This window comes from Anoplophora glabripennis, unplaced genomic scaffold (assembly GCF_000390285.2).
Source record: "Anoplophora glabripennis isolate ALB-LARVAE unplaced genomic scaffold, Agla_2.0 scaffold576, whole genome shotgun sequence".
In the NCBI taxonomy this organism is placed as follows: domain Eukaryota; kingdom Metazoa; phylum Arthropoda; class Insecta; order Coleoptera; family Cerambycidae; genus Anoplophora; species Anoplophora glabripennis.
Genome location: NW_019416659.1, coordinates 281,246 through 295,569, shown reverse-complemented (window position 1 = coordinate 295,569; position 14,324 = coordinate 281,246). Strand labels below are relative to the sequence as shown.

General features: G+C 33.5%; 1 pseudogene; it reads right to left on the bottom strand.

Moving 5' to 3' along the window:
• Window positions 1-2,330: 2,330 nt before the first annotated feature.
• On the bottom strand, window positions 2,331-4,565 carry LOC111691809 (annotated as a pseudogene).
• Window positions 4,566-14,324: the final 9,759 nt, after the last annotated feature.

Below are 14,324 nucleotides of genomic sequence, written 5' to 3'. Positions count from 1 at the left end.
ATTTGTCGAAGAGCTTTAGACTGCTTTATTTTATTAGTTGTACTAGCCATATTTACTAATGTCAAATTTATATCCTGATATGTCAAAAAAAGAAAAATAAAATACCTATAAAATTTTCAGAGAACAGCAAAGTAATGCTAATGTATCGTATGATTAGCGTTAGAAATACGACCTCAAAAAGTCTTTAAGTGATATAAATTTATATGCGAATATATTTAATTATTAAATAAATAAATATTTAACCAAGAAAATAGGCAGAATGTCAGCGAATGAAAATACAATATTGAAATTATTAATCCGACTTGGAGGTCCAACAAATGTGCGGTATAGATGGAAGCGGTTATGCGGTTATGCTGAAATTGAACTCACCCTCAAAAGTTCCTCCTTCACCAATCTAGCGGGTCTTCCAATGAAGCAGATACAGCGGGGCAGCGAGAACAGAACAATAGCTGGAGCGGACTCTTTCAACTAGCAGAAACAGCGAGGGGACACTTTTCGATGACTTTTCTTGACGTGTGGGTTTTTGTTCAATTTCAACAACTCAACTTTTTTTTTGTTTATGACAACCGCGGATATATATAAAGAAAACATATTTTCATGCGCTCTAAACAACATATTATTATTATGCCTCAGAGCGGGAAGAGAAAACACTTGCTGTAGATCTATCGAAATCGTACAGTTATCACTAGTAGGATATTGTGACCTTTCGTGATCTTCCTTCATTACTTTTCTCGCGTTTTCGGCTTGGCGATGATATATGTGTTAATTTGGGATAGGTTGCTGTGGACTGTAGGTCTGGTTCAGAAACTGCTAACGTTGAACCACAAAATTTTTTTTATTGGTAGTAACTGGTAATATGTAATATACGTAGTGCATGAAACGAAGGAGCGTTCTTACTGGACGCTGTCTCAGGAACTGGCGACTGTGGCCTCGCGGCTCAGCTATAGGTTTGTTCCAACACACAGTTTTTGTATCGCCATGAAACGGTTTCAGAACTGTTCAGATCGATTAAGCGCGCAGGCGTCAACTTTGTACTGTTTTATGTTGGTCTGAAAATGACACGAAGTTGGAACGGTTCTGTGATAGTTTTCTGCCCGCATTGAATGGCTGTCAGTTTAATTGTCAAATTGCCTAACCACAATAATTTTGTTTAAAGTACCGAAAAATATTTTTCAGTTTCCATAATTTGTGAAAAAAAAACATGAATAATATCTATTTAGGTAAGTACAATATTAAAATATGCGTATATTCCTATTAAAAAAGTTTCCAGCTGATAAATATTATCATAAATATGCTCTTCTTTTAGTTTAACTAATAATCCTAGCTTGCTTTTTCTGTATACAACAGTTATACCTAACAAGATAAATAATTTATTTTTGATTTTAGATATGCAGGAGTACATTGTATTGAATAAAAATTCAACAACTTCTTCAGGGCCTTCGACTTCAAATGCTACACAAGTTCTTACGATAATACCAGAAAATGATTTAAATAAATCAGATTATAAATAGACCGAAAACAATTCAAGGTTACTAATTGATTTGTATTCTAAGTACAGAAAAATAGTAGGGACTCTTCAAGTTAGAACGTTCAAAACGTTGTGACAAAGGATTGCTGAATAGCTACAAAAACTAGAAGTATATGTGACCCCCAACAATTGTTTGAACCAATGGAGGGTTCTAGAAAGAAATTACAAAAAATTTGTGGACGATAACAACAAAACTGGTAAGTTTTAAGTAAAAAACATGATTTTCTAATTTAAATTTTATGTAACTGGGGCAACTACAAAATGCAAACAAATTATCCAAAATTGGAAAAGAAATAAAATTTGTATCATGACAACTGTTTACTTTTTCTTTAAAACAACTTTTTTATCAATCCATCCTATTTTAGGTAGAGGACGCAAATATTTTGAGTACCAAGCCGAAATGGAAGAAATTTTTGGCTTTCGATACAATAGATGACTCATTACAACAAGCCAAAGAAAATATTGAAGAAAGTGGTACAGAAGAGAACAGAGACAGTGTTGAAACCCCTAAAGCAAGGCCTTTAAAATAAAACATTATTACACAGGTCAAGCACTATCGAAAGAATTCGGTTGGATAGAAAAACTTATTATGATGAAAGATTGGATATTGAAAGAAAAAAACTAGAACAAATTGACATGAGAAATGAGTTAATTCAAGAAAGAAACAATATCCTAAAAGAAAAAAAGTGCAAGTATCAGTGCAGTGATTCAAATTAAATTCTAAAAATAAACTTTAAAGTTAATGTAATAAACGATTTATTTATAAAGTTTTACATTTGTAAAGTATTTGCAACTCTTTCTCTTAAGCTTGAGCTCCATCAAATTCTTCATCATCGTCAATATCATTTTCTTGGTCTGGTAAGTTGTCGTTGGGTAAACCGGGCTCTGGTTCATTATCCAATACAAAGTTGTTATTTTGTGCTATATTGTGAAGAATAATAAGCTCTAATAAAATGTACGATAAACGGTATGTCGTAACTTTACATGATACATTTGCCGGAATTTTTGTTTCAGAATTCCAAAGCAATGTTCTATCACGTAACGATTCTTTGCTAGCTTTACATTATAATTTTGTTGTCTCTCCTGTTAAGGTTTCCTCTGTCTTTATATGGAATTAACAAATTATTTTGTAGAGGATATCCACTGTCTCCCAACAGGAAATATCGTCCACATATTTATTTGCTCTAGATTGTTGCACAAAAGCGAGTTCCTGAACACTCTACTGTCATGTACTGAACCCGGATATCCAATGAAAACATTGAGTATCTTTTGCTTGTGGTCACATACAGCTTGCATCTCCTATATAGTTAAAATAAGAAACTAGAAACTCACCCGCAGCTTTGCTTCAGTTTTTTTTTAATTTTTAAACCTACTTACTGAATACGTCTTTTTTGTATTGGGACATTTTTATAACAAAGTAAAAACATAACAAACACTTTAAAAAATAGATATAATACTTATACCTAAAAATTGAACCTTGCTAATCATTTTGGATGAAGTAAAAATTATGCCTACCTGAATTGAGTAGTACCCTTTCCTATTTATATATGAATCTGGATCGGTCTCAGGCTTATCAATTTTAATATGGGTTCCATCTATAATGTTTGGAAATCCATTATCTCGGAAATATTCCTCATTTTCATGTTTTTCAGCATTGCTTGGCCACTTTATGATTTCTGGCGATAAATTGCTCTAAAAATAAGTTACCCGACGTATCACTCTGTTTACTGAACTTATGGTTATATCAAAACGGTCTGCCACATCCCGGAAACTAGCAGTCTGATGACCTATACAGGGTAGTCCGAATTTTATGCAGGAAACTTCGAGGGTAGATAGATCTCTTTAAAATAGTGGGTGTTTGCATTATAAACATAGGTCCGGAACGGCCTCCTTTTGGAGATACAGGGTGTTGAAGTTGTTAAAAAAAATTGATTTTTTGTTTATATCTCCGGAATCCATCAACCGATTTCAATATAATTTAGTACAGATAATGTATGATAGTAGGCCTTGAAATTCCCTAAAATATGAGCCCTAAAGGTCCAACCAGTGGTGTACAACTGGATAGGGTCACCCCTTTTTATAAAAAAACCTACGCCACTGTATTTTTTACAAGCTCTTGTACCGAATTTATATTCTAATGCACAAAAGTATGGAGAGAAGTATGTATACTGTCAGCGGCTAGTCGCGTTTTGTGCCAGGTCCCAGAGAATTACTTATTAAGGCATACATGGCATACATGGTTATACAGTAACATCTACATTAAGTTAACAAACAGCCAAGAAGTCATAACTGTGTTGTTAGTGCAAATGAAGTGAAAGAATAATTAATTTCTAAACAAGCAATTTGTTGTTAATATAGTATCTGAAGTTTAGCTGTACCAGAACGATAAAGATGTCAAAAACACGACAGCAAGTGCAAGTGCAATCTGAGAATTATATTAGTGAAGAGTTAATTACGAAGATATGCAAACAACAATCGGAACTGATTGGTAAGCAAATAGACATGAAATTAAATAAGATAGAAGATACAGTTAAGCTTATGGTAAATGAAATAAAGTCAAATACTGGAAATATACATGAAATAAACGAAAGAGTTGATAAATTAGAACAGAATGCTAAGAGAAACAATTTAATAGTTTATGGTGTTGGTGAAACCGAAAGTGAAAACTATGAAGAGGTTGAAGATAAAATAATTCGTTTATTTCAAAATAAACTTAATGTCACTATTGCCCCATCAGAAATAATGACATGCTATAGAATCGGAAGGTATCAAGGGAAATCTAGANTATTCGAAAAAACTGCATCGGAATATTGAGGAACTATCTCTTCTGGAAATTAGAAAAGAAATTATAAATTTACTTTTCTTCAAAAGTTTAGATGAAACAATACAAGTAACAACTTCCGCTTTAATCCGTTAATAATAATTATTTACCTAAATAATGTTGGTTCTTCATTCTTGGTTCCTCTAAAACCAATTCTAAATCATCTTCACTTGTTTCAATTTCTGATAAAAAGTCACTGTCTCCTAGGTCACTCATTTGAAAATTCAATTAAATGTTTTTTTTAATAACTCAAACAATAACTAAAATAAAATTTTGAGGTTACTTATCATCAATCATAGGACTAAAATGCGGCAAGTGCGCAAGTCAGTCCACACGATTTCCACTTTTGGCAGGGATCGAAATTACGGTACAGAAACCGTTCAGGAGCAGTCACAAGATTGGTTGGAACGCCAAAAGGGATCGTTCAATTAATCGTCTGCTCTCGGTTGGAACGCGTATTATGTACTGCGCCTGAGCGTGACCGTACAATGAACAATTTTCGGAGGTGTTGGAACAAACCTTATGAAAGCACGTTCGGAATCCATCCGCCTCGCGCTGTGTGGCGGTTAGTCACATTTGAATTCAAACAGTTTAGTTTTTGTTTCATGATTATTAGGATTCGCTTTTATTTTGTTATTCAAAAGATCGCAGGCGGCACACGTATCAGAACGTGGATGACGAAAGCTTGTATTTGAAATCTTTTAAACGTTTGATAGTAATATCTGTATGTAATTTTTGAATTACGATATTTTTCCTGAAACGCCCTAAACCAGGGGTTCCCAACGTTCTAGCAACTGCGTAACACCTGAAGGTTTTAAACATATTTTCTAACATGTCCATTATTTATTTTATTTTTATTAAATAAGTAATAAAACTTTATATTTAATTATTCATTCACTTTTCCTTTAGTTTTCAATAACATAATAATAAAAGAAAAATAAAACAATGCACATTACAGTTTTATTTAATACTCATATCTATACAAAAACATGTTATATGATTAGTACAAACAAACAACCAAAAAAACGTAACTGTCTTCTGTTAAATATATAAATTTTTTCTGCAACTCATTTTGTGAGCTTCCTGCAAAAGGATTTCTGATCCAGTCAAGTTTGGAATAATCCAATTAATAATAAGAAATATTTATTAAAACTTTCTTGAAGAGCCTCCAAGTGCAGAATTATATCAACAAACACATCTGGCGAACATAAAAGGACCAACTTTTTCTTGAAAGAGTTTATTTTGTCATTGGCTGTGAAGGGTGTTGTATTTGCTCCCTGAAGATTCACGTTCAGCGTGTTGAGTCTATCAAAAATGTCAGCTAGATATGCCAATCTTGACAACCATTCTTCATCACAGAACAAATTTTTCATGTCACTACTTTTTTCAGTTGGAAGCATTAGAACTTCTGACTTCAGTTCGAACAGACGGGTGAAAATTTTCCCACGATATAACCATCTCACTTCTGTATGCCAAGAAGAGTTTTGAACTTGCCACCCATATCTTCACATATCAAGGAGAATAATCTTGAATTAAGAGCCCTACCCATTATGATGTTAATAACTTTCACAGCATCTGATAAAACGGAGGTCAGATTTTCCGGCATGCCTTGAGCAGCTAATGCTTTCTGGTGGATTACACAATGTGTACTTCGACATTCAGGAGCAACTTTCTTTATTTTTGCTGCTAGTCCTGTCAATTTTCCTGATATAGCTTTCGCTCCATTTGTGCATAAACCAATACACTTTGACCAAGGAATGCCTATTTTGAGTAGGGGAGAACCGGGATGAAGTGGACACTTTATTAAAAATAATGAAATTAAAATCTTTTACGCTATGAAATTATTTAAAACTGCATAAGTGGAAAGCTCTATTAATATGCTTCTAAAATTAACTATTAAAAAAATATAGGCAAGCTTATAGTCTGAGTAATATTTAAATTTGGAAAAAGTAGCTTTCGTCCATTTCAAAACATCGATGTATTGAAATGGACAGTGGTGGTTTTGGAAAGGACAGTGGTGGTTTTGAAAATTGCATTCGCATTAAACGATATTAATTACTTCAAATATTTTTATTTAAACAGAAATTATCTTAGGAACAGTTATTACAATAAAAATTTCGAATACCCTTAATACCACAAGTTTCATGTGTCCATGAAGAGCATATGAAACACTGTAACCAGTCTGTCACGCTACACTTGTATGCTTTCTTGCAACAAACGCATACAGCGTTATTGTCGTCTTTGTTTTGAGTGTTGGGTTCTTTGTTTTCCTTTGGTTTGGATTTTAATTTTGGAATTCGGAAATATTGACCTCGAGGAAGTTCATCAGTAGACTGCTGTAATGGCAAATCGTCATCACTTGAATCGTGTATGGACAAATTTTCCGAGTCTTCTGAACTTGAGGACTCTTTAATTAGGGTTTTTATTCGTTTTTTTGTAGCCGTAGATACTTTTGGATTTGACCTTTTTTTTAGTGCCGCTTCTTTTTCTTTTAAAAGTTTGTCTTTTTCTGGTGTGTCAATGATTACTGTCGTTTTTCCCTTACGAGGTCCCCGCTGGATGTTTTTCTTTGGAGGTGCCCTAGGATATGGCCTTAGTTGTTCGGGAGTTATAGTAATTTTCGAAGTAGTCTAAAGTGATTGGATCCGGCCGATCTGACACATATGAAGACAAGAAATCATCCTCAGAAAAGATATTTCTATTGAATGGATGTATTCTGGTTGCTAAAAATGCCTTTGTTATGTTTGCTGGTGAAAATGCATGAAGAAAAGCCTCGTTAGCAAATGGGGCCACTTCATAAATAGTTACGGTTTTTCCTGGGTTTGACAACATCCAAGAATTCATTGTCGTTTTATATCTGGTTTTAAAGGGCCCATATACAGAAACATCTAAAGGTTGTAGTCGATGACTACAATGTGGGGGAAATGTAAGTATAATTATATGATTTTCCTTTGCTAACATGACAACTTCAACTGTAATATGCGTTTTATGGTTATCCATCAAAATCAAGCATAGGTCGTCTGCAGTTGGCTTTACAAATTTTATGAAGTGCNAGTAAAACATTAGTAGCAGAAGAAATTATACCACAAAAATTGTTAGATTGCGATGAACAGGCCACAGGTGAATTATCGTTTGAGTTACTAATTTGCGTTGGCCTAGAAATATCAGAAGCGTTACCAGAATCATTTTCTGATTGATTATTTTCGCGAGACAGATGAAGCAGCGTATGATGTCGCAAATTACACTTACGACAGCTAGATGACGACTTACAATTCTTTATGCCGTGTTGCGAACTTAAACAATTTAAACACAAATTGTTTTGTTTAGAAAAATTAAACCTCTCATGCGGAGATTTTGCGTGAAAATTTGAACACTGGTATAAGTTATGATCAGATTTACGACATAAGAAACACTGAATTTTATTAGCTTTATTACTAAAAAATGAAGATGTATTTTTAGTTCTTTGTTTTGTTGAATTATTGTGGACATAACCTTGTCTAACAACGCTTTGTGATATTGTATTAAATGACAATTTTGTAGTATCTTGTGCATCGCATTGTTTTGAAACAAAGTCTATTAATGATTCGAATGTTGCGTTATCATCATCCTCTGACAATATTTTTAGTTGATAACGTGTCATAGTGTCCTGATCGAGATGTTTTGCAAACATATAAAATAATAGAAAATCCCAATCTTCTACAGGATATTCCATATTTTTTAGAGCAGCTAGATTTTCAGTAAAGGTGTCTAACAAATTTGTTAAGTCAGAATAATGTTTAGAGTTTGAAACAAATGGAGCATCGTCCATGGCTTGCAAGTGAGCAAAGGCAATAATTCTCTTTTTATTATAGCGTTTAAGTAATGAATCGTAAGCAGTGTCATAATTTTCTGCTGATAATTTTATGCGTTGTACGAGAGCTAAAGGAGGACCAGTTAAACAGGAGATCAAATAATTAAACTTTTCTATTTTAGAAATCGATTTATTGTGATGTACAATTGAATTAAACATTCCTATAAACGCTCTAAATGTAGTAACGTCACCGGAAAATTTTGGGATTTCGACCTTCGGTAACTTTACATTAGTTTTACTATAACTAACTGCCTCCTCCGGTGCAGTCTTTACTTGTTGGTTTTCAACGAGCGAATAATTAATTGCGCAAATATAGGAATAATCAAATTCAAACTGTTTTCTGATTTCTTCCTCTAAATCAATATCTTGATCTTGTAATGCCATGAGTGATAATAAATTTTGATGATGAATTTTGAAATCAGATGAAATCGCTCCAATTTGAGTAAACAACATTTGAAATTGCACTCGCGATGCATCCTCCGCCGCGGCTCTATCAGCAAATTCTTTCAATTCATTTACTTGATTAATCGACATTTGTCGAAGAGCTTTAGACTGCTTTATTTTATTAGCTGTACTAGCCATATTTACTAATGTCAAATTTATATCCTGATATGTCAAAAAAGAAATATAAAATACCTATAAAATTTTCAGAGAACAGCAAAGTAATGCCAATGTATCGTATGATTAGCGTTAGAAATACGACCTCAAAAAGTCTTTAAGTGATATAAATTTATATGCGAATATATTTAATTATTAAATAAATAAATATTTAACCAAGAAAATAGGCAGAATGTCAGCGAATGAAAATACAATATTGAAATTATTAATCCGACTTGGAGGTCCAACAAATGTGCGGTATAGATGGAAGCGGTTATGCGGTTATGCTGAAATTGAACTCACCCTCAAAAGTTCCTCCTTCACCAATCTAGCGGGTCTTCCAATGAAGCAGATACAGCGGGGCAGCGAGAACAGAACAATAGCTGGAGCGGACTCTTTCAACTAGCAGAAACAGCGAGGGGACACTTTTCGATGACTTTTCTTGACGTGTGGGTTTTTGTTCAATTTCAACAACTCAACTTTTTTTTTGTTTATGACAACCGCGGATATATATAAAGAAAACATATTTTCATGCGCTCTAAACAACATATTATTATTATGCCTCAGAGCGGGAAGAGAAAACACTTGCTGTAGATCTATCGAAATCGTACAGTTATCACTAGTAGGATATTGTGACCTTTCGTGATCTTCCTTCATTACTTTTCTCGCGTTTTCGGCTTGGCGATGATATATGTGTTAATTTGGGATAGGTTGCTGTGGACTGTAGGTCTGGTTCAGAAACTGCTAACGTTGAACCACAAAATTTTTTTTATTGGTAGTAACTGGTAATATGTAATATACGTAGTGCATGAAACGAAGGAGCGTTCTTACTGGACGCTGTCTCAGGAACTGGCGACTGTGGCCTCGCGGCTCAGCTATAGGTTTGTTCCAACACACAGTTTTTGTATCGCCATGAAACGGTTTCAGAACTGTTCAGATCGATTAAGCGCGCAGGCGTCAACTTTGTACTGTTTTATGTTGGTCTGAAAATGACACGAAGTTGGAACGGTTCTGTGATAGTTTTCTGCCCGCATTGAATGGCTGTCAGTTTAATTGTCAAATTGCCTAACCACAATAATTTTGTTTAAAGTACCGAAAAATATTTTTCAGTTTCCATAATTTGTGAAAAAAAAACATGAATAATATCTATTTAGGTAAGTACAATATTAAAATATGCGTATATTCCTATTAAAAAAGTTTCCAGCTGATAAATATTATCATAAATATGCTCTTCTTTTAGTTTAACTAATAATCCTAGCTTGCTTTTTCTGTATACAACAGTTATACCTAACAAGATAAATAATTTATTTTTGATTTTAGATATGCAGGAGTACATTGTATTGAATAAAAATTCAACAACTTCTTCAGGGCCTTCGACTTCAAATGCTACACAAGTTCTTACGATAATACCAGAAAATGATTTAAATAAATCAGATTATAAATAGACCGAAAACAATTCAAGGTTACTAATTGATTTGTATTCTAAGTACAGAAAAATAGTAGGGACTCTTCAAGTTAGAACGTTCAAAACGTTGTGACAAAGGATTGCTGAATAGCTACAAAAACTAGAAGTATATGTGACCCCCAACAATTGTTTGAACCGATGGAGGGTTCTAGAAAGAAATTACAAAAAATTTGTGGACGATAACAACAAAACTGGTAAGTTTTAAGTAAAAAACATGATTTTCTAATTTAAATTTTATGTAACTGGGGCAACTACAAAATGCAAACAAATTATCCAAAATTGGAAAAGAAATAAAATTTGTATCATGACAACTGTTTACTTTTTCTTTAAAGCAACTTTTTTATCAATCCATCCTATTTTAGGTAGAGTACCAAGCCGAAATGGAAGAAATTTTTGGCTTTCGATACAATAGATGACTCATTACAACAAGCCAAAGAAAATATTGAAGAAAGTGGTACAGAAGAGAACAGAGACAGTGTTGAAACCCCTAAAGCAAGGCCTTTAAAATAAAACATTATTACACAGGTCAAGCACTATCGAAAGAATTCGGTTGGATAGAAAAACTTATTATGATGAAAGATTGGATATTGAAAGAAAAAAACTAGAACAAATTGACATGAGAAATGAGTTAATTCAAGAAAGAAACAATATCCTAAAAGAAAAAAAGTGCAAGTATCAGTGCAGTGATTCAAATTAAATTCTAAAAATAAACTTTAAAGTTAATGTAATAAACGATTTATTTATAAAGTTTTACATTTGTAAAGTATTTGCAACTCTTTCTCTTAAGCTTGAGCTCCATCAAATTCTTCATCATCGTCAATATCATTTTCTTGGTCTGGTAAGTTGTCGTTGGGTAAACCGGGCTCTGGTTCATTATCCAATACAAAGTTGTTATTTTGTGCTATATTGTGAAGAACACATGCAGCTCTAATAAAATGTACGATACACGGTATGTCATAACTTTACATGATACATTTGCCGGAATTTTTGTTTCAGAATTCCAAAGCAGTGTTCTATCACGTAACGATTCTTTGCTAGCTTTACATTATAATTTTGTTGCCTCTCCTGTTAAGGTTTCCTCTGTCTTTATATGGAATTAACAAATTATTTTGTAGAGGATATCTCCCAACAGGAAATATCGTCCACATATTTGCTCTAGATTGTTGTATTATGCCTACCTGAATTGAGTAGTACCCTTTCCTGTTTATATATGAATCTGGATCGGTCTCAGGCTTATCAATTTTAATATGGGTACCATCTATAATGTTTGGAAATCCATTATCTCGGAAATGTTCCTCATTTACATGTTTTTCAGCATTGTTTGGCCACTTTATGATTTCTGGCGATAAGTTGCTTAAAAAATAAGTTACACGACGTATCACTCTGTTTACTGAACTTATGGTTATATCAAAACGGTTTGCCACATCCCGGAAACTAGCAGTCTGATGACCTATATACCATAAAAAGATACGTACCTAAAAAATAAGAAACAATTAGTTCAAAACCAAGGATTTTATAGTAGTGGAAAGTAAAATTTCAATTAGATAAGGACGTTTGTTTACATACCAACATACTTCACACTGAATCTAGTTACTGATTTATTTATTACTTAGATACTTAGTTTAGATGAAACAACACAACAACTTGCGCTTTAATCCGTTAATAATTATTTACCTAAATAATGTTGGTTCTTCATTCTTGGTTCCTCTAAAACCAATTCTAAATCATCTTCACTTGTTTCAATTTCTGATAAAAAGTCACTGTCTCCTAGGTCACTCATTTGAAAATTCAATTAAATGTTTTTTTTAATAACTCAAACAATAACTAAAATAAAATTTTGAGGTTACTTATCATCAATCATAGGACTAAAATGCGGCAAGTGCGCAAGTCAGTCCACACGATTTCCACTTTTGGCAGGGATCGAAATTACGGTACAGAAACCGTTCAGGAGCAGTCACAAGTTTGGTTGGAACGCCACAAGGGATCGTTCAATTAATCGTCTGCTCTCGGTTGGAACGTGTATTATGTACTGCGCCTGAGCGTGACCGTACAATGAACAATTTTCGGAGGTGTTGGAACAAACCTTATGAAAGCACGTTCGGAATCCATCCGCCTCGCGCTGTGTGGCGGTTAGTCACATTTGAATTCAAACAGTTTAGTTTTTGTTTCATGATTATTAGGATTCGCTTTTATTTTGTTATTCAAAAGATCGCAGGCGGCACACGTATCAGAACGTGGATGACGAAAGCTTGTATTTGAAATCTTTTAAACGTTTGATAGTAATATCTGTATGTAATTTTTGAATTAGGATATTTTTCCTGGAATGCCCTAAACCAGGGGTTCCCAACGTTCTAGCAACTGCGTAACACCTGAAGGTTTTAAACATATTTTCTAACATGTCCATTATTTATTTTATTTTTATTAAATAAGTAATAAAACTTTATATTTAATTATTCATTCACTTTTCCTTTAGTTTTCAATAACATAATAATAAAAGAAAAATAAAACAATGCACATTACAGTTTTATTTAATACTCATATCTATACAAAAACATGTTATATGATTAGTACAAACAAACAACCAAAAAAACGTAACTGTCTTCTGTTAAATATATAAATTTTTTCTGCAACTCATTTTGTGAGCTTCCTGCAAAAGGATTTCTGATCCAGTCAAGTTTGGAATAATCCAATTAATAATAAGAAATATTTATTAAAACTTTCTTGAAGAGCCTCCAAGTGCAGAATTATATCAACAAACACATCTGGCGAACATAAAAGGACCAACTTTTTCTTGAAAGAGTTTATTTTGTCATTGGCTGTGAAGGGTGTTGTATTTGCTCCCTGAAGATTCACGTTCAGCGTGTTGAGTCTATCAAAAATGTCAGCTAGATATGCCAATCTTGACAACCATTCTTCATCACAGAACAAGTTTTTCATGTCACTACTTTTTTCAGTTGGAAGCATTAGAACTTCTGACTTCAGTTCGAAGAGACGGGTGAAAATTTTCCCACGATATAACCATCTCACTTCTGTATGCCAAGAAGAGTTTTGAACTTGCCACCCATATCTTCACATATCAAGGAGAATAATCTTGAATTAAGAGCCCTACCTTTTATGATGTTAATAACTTTCACAGCATCTGATAAAACGGAGGTCAGATTTTCCGGCATGCCTTGAGCAGCTAATGCTTTCTGGTGGATTACACAATGTGTACTTCGACATTCAGGAGCAACTTTCTTTATTTTTGCTGCTAGTCCTGTCAATTTTCCTGATATAGCTTTCGCTCCATTTGTGCATAAACCAATACACTTTGACCAAGGAATGCCTATTTTGAGTAGGGGAGAACCGGGATGAAGTGGACACTTTATTAAAAATAATGAAATTAAAATCTTTTACGCTATGAAATTATTTAAAACTGCATAAGTGGAAAGCTCTATTAATATGCTTCTAAAATTAACTATTAAAAAAATATAGGCAAGCTTATAGTCTGAGTAATATTTAAATTTGGAAAAAGTAGCTTTCGTCCATTTCAAAACATCGATGTATTGAAATGGACAGTGGTGGTTTTGGAAAGGACAGTGGTGGTTTTGAAAATTGCATTCGCATTAAACGATATTAATTACTTCAAATATTTTTATTTAAACAGAAATTATCTTAGGAACAGTTATTACAATAAAAATTTCGAATACCCTTAATACCACAAGTTTCATGTGTCCATGAAGAGCATATGAAACACTGTAACCAGTCTGTCACGCTACACTTGTATGCTTTCTTGCAACAAACGCATACAGCGTTATTGTCGTCTTTGTTTTGAGTGTTGGGTTCTTTGTTTTCCTTTGGTTTGGATTTTAATTTTGGAATTCGGAAATATTGACCTCGAGGAAGTTCATCAGTAGGCTGCTGTAATGGTAAATCGTCATCACTTGAATCGTGTAGCCGTAGATACTTTTGGATTTGACCTTTTTTTAGTGCCGCTTCTTTTTCTTTTAAAAGTTTGTCTTTTTCTGGTGTGTCAGTGATTACTGTCGTTTTTCCCTTACGAGGTCCCCGCTGGATGTTTTTC